The following is a 5,691-nucleotide window of genomic DNA, read 5'->3' on the forward strand; positions in this document are numbered from 1 at the left end:
AGAGCCATGAATAAGGCCAGTCTGCTCTTGGGCTGCAGGCGCCCTCACCCTGAGAATGGCTGGAGCCGGATGGCCAGCACCAGTAGTCTGAGCCTGGGCTTGCTGTGGAGCCCAAGAAATTCGTATCCAGGTCCCCCAGCTGAATGAGGTCTCCTGACTTGCCTTGTCTGTTCAGCATGACTTGATTTTTAAACTTTTGCAAGCAAATGCTTTTTTACTGGGGCTGCCCTCTCTGGCCTGTTAGAGGCCCTGACTTCCCTATAGTCTTATGCTTCCCCCTTGAATGCCTCCTTATCCGGGGCTTTGTCTCAAGGCTGAGAAGTTGATGCAGGCTCCTGAAAAGCCAAGGCCAGAGGGACTGGCCCAAGCAGGCCTCTGCTCTTTCCTGTGTCTGACTGTCAGTGGCTTGTAGATGAAGGATTCTGATCTCTGTCCCTAACTTCCTGGGGCATCTTTCCTGTGTGTGTCTGGGTATGCCTCTTTTCTTATAAGGACAATGGTCACTGGATGAGGGCCTACACTACGCCAGTGTGTCCTCATCTTAACTGATTATATCTGCCAAGATTCTGTTTCCAAAGAAGGCCACATTCTGAAGCTCTGATGGACATGCTTTTTATTCATATTAGCACACATTTGCAGGACCTAATAGATACATTTAGGGTGGAAGTTGGCACGTGGATACAACACATCCTAATTCTTTTGCTTTTTATCCTCTCCCCCTCCCCACCCTCCCTGTAGTTCCCAACTCTGTTCCCATTCCCACTTGAAAAATTCCTGTGTCATCATCTGTTTGCCCCTTCAATTCTTTCTTCAGCCCCTTTCCCTTCCTTCCCTCCCTCTCTTTCCATTTCTTATTTGCCCATCCATCTGAAAAAGATTTCCTTGCTTCCTATTTATGTATCTTTTATTTTGTGTTCTCTCTCTCTCTCTCTCTCTCTCTCTCTCTCTCTATATATATATATATATATATATATATCCTTATCTATCTATCTATCTATTCTAAGAAAACCATGTGATATTTAAACATGTGCCATAACTTTTCTCACTTAACATTGCATTCTCAGGTCACGTGTGTCTGTCTATGAATGCCTCACGTTTATTTTTCCTTATGGCAGAGTGGTACTCTATTGTGCATGAATACCTCATGTTTATCTATTATCTTTGCTGAGTCAAATGGAATTTTTTACTTTTAGTGTCTTAAGGACTGTTCACGCCGATTTCCATAGTGGTTGTACTAGTCTACATTCCTACCAGCAATGTGAGAAAATTCCTTCTTTCCCACATCCTCACCAGCATTTGTTATATTATTATTTTTTTTTTAGCATTTGTTATTATTTGATTTCTTGATGATAGCCATTCTTTCTGGAATAGGATGGTATATCAATGTAATTTTTTTTTTTTTTTTGCTTTGGTTCTCAGACGCCACTTTAATCAAGGTGTTCAATACACAGTGATGAGGGGCGGAAGGTGTGACTGTGTTCCGGCAAACGCAGCAGGTGCATGTTCCTTCCTGCCCCAAGAGCAGCCCGTGCATCTGACAAGAGAAAAGCGCTTTCCTTCCCAGGGAGTCTCATTCCTGAGCTGACAACAGCATGGCAGGAAGAATGAACACAAAAACAGGGCAAAATAGTCAAGCGAACCAGGCAGATTTCTGAATTCTTCCCAGTGCAATCTGGAACTAGACATGTAGGCACCCCTCCCAAAGGGAACACCCAAATCCCAGCCGTGCCCACTCCGGGCCAGACAACCTTCGCGGGGAGTCTGAGAGCCAAGGTCCATTTATAGTACTCGTCTGCGCAGGGCACCGACGGAAGCCCGAGCCTGAGCAGCCGGGACCCCGTCTGCAGATCCAGCCTTGCTCCTGGCGGGCCCTCGGCTGCTCCTGTGTCTCCCTGGCTGTAAAGCAGCAGCCAGTACACGTGGGGCTGTGGTGTGTAGAATGGGCCAGAATGAGCAGCAAAAGAAACCAGGCATGTGTTCTGGGGCTCAGTTGCTACCATGGCAGGACATGTCACAGCCTGCTGGCCACAGGGTCCCAAGTCTTCCATTAATTCTCAGGGCGGTTTCTGTTCAGCACAGATTTAGGGGCAAATTCCAGCTTGTCCTTAAGGCTCACCACCTGGGTATGGTCCTTGCCTTCAAGGACCATAAGCCGTAAGCAGTTCATCCAGCTTACGATCCTCCTGGCACTCTGAAATGCTCTTTTTTTCCTCCGCAGGCTGGGGGTCTGATCCCCTGATGAACCATTCCAAGTGGTAGCCCATAGCCCCAACCACGAAGGCCACAGGAAATGTGACATAAGGAGCATAGGTAAGCACTACGGTCCAAAAGACAGGCCACATGACATCTGCGGGCCAGCTGGCTTGCCTCATCTCGCCTGGCTCTCTGCCCGCTAGCCGGGGCACGTTCAGTGTAGTTTTAATTTGTATTTCTTTAATGGCTAGTGATGTTGAACCTTTTTTCAGGTATGTAGTGGCCTTTTATACTTCTGAGAAATGTCTATCCATTTCAATTCCCCATTTTTTGACTGAGTCTCTTTATTTGGAGTGTCTAATTTTTTTGTGTTTTGTATATCAGTCCTCTGTGATGAACAGAAATTGGGGGAAGGGCACTTTTAACCTAGTATATCTGAGCTCAGGAAGAAACCAGAATCCTAGGAATTTACATCCACTGAGCTTCTTTGTAGGGAGGGATCTATTCGGATTTCATTCCTATAGAATTTGTGGAGTCAGATGCCAAATGAAAAGGTGGCGTCCTCTGTTAAAAAAAATTAAGAATTTCAAGATGGTGAGAACAAAACACTGACCCAAGTAGGGTCCCTGCTGAGTATGGGATCCTGTTTAACTGAACCCCCTTATGAAGACCCCTCCCCTTGCCTTTAATTAGGGTGACTTCTGGGACACATGCTCTGTTTTTGCTGTTTATCCTCCAAGGACAATGAACATCCTTTACTTTCTATTCCAACCTTCTCTTCTACTGGTTATTCATTTGCCAATAAGTCTCTTTCACCCAAAATCTTACCCATTTTCTGTCCTAACAGGGCATCTCCTGAAAAGAAGTGTCTCAAAGGCACAATATTCCTGTGGAGGAAGCCCAGGGCCTTCATGCCTTTTCTTCATTTAAACTTCCAAAATAAGTCCGAAAGATGCCCCAGGTACATGGGATAAATGTACTTTACTTATTCACCATGTTAAACATAATTAAAAACATTAGACTTTGTTCACAAAATAAACATAGGAAGACTCTGGAAGGTGTAGAGAAGGCAGACTGACCAGGGAATTTGGGACCCAAGAAATGGGGGATAGTGTATAAACTGGGAATCTGGAACTACCAGTGGTATAAACCAAACCAAAGCCCCAGCAAAGCCTGCTCTTGCTAGCCAAAGGCCCAGGAAAGGGACAGCCTGGTAAAGCAAGAAACTTGGACAATAACTGCTCTCCTCCAGCTTAATGCTGCAGAAAAATCTGTGGCAACATCCCCACTTGTGCCAACAAGATGTTTTATTTTTTCTTTTTGGCAGAACTGGAGATAGGACTCAGGCCCTTGTGCTTGCCAGGCAAGCACTTATGCTACTGAGCCATCTCCCCGGCCCTGTGCCAGCAAGGTTTGAATACAGAATCTCGTCTTCTACCTTTACCAGGCTATAACAGGGTGGCCTAGTTCCTCTACCCAGGTAGTGGCGGAGAAGAATGGAGAGTCAGGATGTCACCATCTCCTAGAGATAACAAGATCACCTCCAATTGTTTCAGCGGAGGCAAAGTGGGGAACAGTAATGACAAACCTTCCCCTGGTAGTAGTAAGGTAGCAACCTCACTTCTTCAAAATAGTGTCCAAAACCCCAATTAAAACAATTTAGGGCCGGCCAAATAGCTCAGCAGATTAAAATGCCTGAAAGCAGGAGCAGGGGCTGGAGGTTCGATCCCTGGGCCTGCTGTGCCAGCCCCACCCCAGGGGCATGCTGAGCCGGGTGATTGAGACTGGGCATGGTGGTGCTTGCCTGTAATCCCAGCTCTTGGGAGCCTGTAAACAGGTAGATCACTACAAGTCCAATGTAGTAGTGAGACCTTGAACACCCTGTAGACCCTTCCCTAAAATTTAAAAAAAAAAAAAAAACCCAAAACCAAAAACCAAAACAAAACCAAAAACAAAAAAAGTTTAGAGATGATACAAAATTTCATAGAGTAATGCTGAAGATATATAGAATTCGATCAAAATTACATCAAGAAACAGAAAGAACTAAAGCCAGATTTTAAAATCAATAAAATGTCAACACTAAGAAAACAAACATTAGTGTTATTTGATCGTAAGATTTTAAAGCAATTGTAACAAAAATGTTTCAGTGGATGATTATGGACATACTTGAAACAAATGAAAAATTGAAAATTCCCATCAAGGAAATGAAAACAATAAAGAACCAAGTGGGAAGTTTAGAACTGAAAAATATGACAACCAAAACTGCAAGGAGATGGGGTCAAGAGCACAGTGGGTGAGGCAGAAGAAACAATGAGTGAAGCCGAAAACAGAACAATAGAAATTACCCAGGCTGGGGTCAGGGAGATAGCTCAGCGGCATAAGCGCCTGCCTTGCAAGTGCAAGGTCCTGAGTTCAATCCCCAGTACTGAAAAAAAAAAAAAAAAAAAAAAAAAAAAAGAAAGAAAAAAGAAAAGAAAAGAAAAGAAATTACCCAGTCTGAATAATAGAGAGATGATAGACTTTAAATGGTGTCTGTGGTAAAGTTCTTGCCTGGTGTGAGCAAGGTTCTGGGTTCTAACACAGGCCTACAAACAAAATAACCTAATATTTCTTAGTTCTAATATTTAATTCTTTTTTTTTTTTTAATTGGTAGAACCGGGGATTGAACTCAGGCCCTTGTGCTTGCCAGGGAAGCACTTATTCTACTGAGCCATCTCCCCGGCCCCTTCTAATATTTAATTCTATAACAAAAGTTCTAATAGTTATCTCATCAGAGACTTAGAAGGAGTGGAGAAAAGGGGAAGGACTAAAAATTTACTAGAAGAGATAATTATTGAACAAATCCAAATAGAATTAATGTAAATAAATCCATACTAATATACAACCTAATCAAATGTCTGAAAACTAAGGGAAGAGAAAAAGAAATCTAGAAAGTAGCCAGAAAGGAGGAGCACCTTATGTAGGAGAAAACACTTTAATTACAATAGGTTAACCAATAGTAACCATCAGGCCTGAAGAAGTGCAAAAAATTTTTCAATTGCTGAAAGAGAAGAACTATTGACTCAGAATCCTTTATCCTATAATGATAGCCTCTAAAAGTAAGGAAGAAACCAGGGCAACCTCAGAGAAAGGGAAACTAAAGAATTTGTCACTGGCGTATTTATGCTGAAATAAAGACTAAAGGAAGTTCTCTACACATAAAGGAAATGATAAAAAAGGAACCTTGGAAAGAAGGAAGGAAGAACGCAGTGAGCAAAAATGTTATACTTTTTTCTTTTTTATTTCCCTAAATTACATTTAATGATGAAAGCAAAAATCATAAAACTTTATAATTTGATTCTAAGTGTACACAGGGGAACTGTTTAACATAATTATATTATTACTCTTGCAAATATTTAACATACTAAATTTGAAAGCTAAAAATGTATACTAAAATAAAAGTATACATAAATCAAAGTAGAGTTCTAAAAAAAGTTCAAGTACCCCCCCCCCAAAAAA

General features: G+C 42.3%; 1 pseudogene; it reads right to left on the reverse strand.

The window, feature by feature from the left end:
- Window positions 1-2,047: 2,047 nt before the first annotated feature.
- Window positions 2,048-2,364, reverse strand: LOC101574645 (annotated as a pseudogene).
- Between the last annotated feature and the right edge of the window lie 3,327 nt (window positions 2,365-5,691).

This window comes from Octodon degus, unplaced genomic scaffold, assembly GCF_000260255.1.
Source record: "Octodon degus isolate 3935 unplaced genomic scaffold, OctDeg1.0 scaffold00052, whole genome shotgun sequence".
In the NCBI taxonomy this organism is placed as follows: Eukaryota; Metazoa; Chordata; class Mammalia; order Rodentia; family Octodontidae; genus Octodon; species Octodon degus.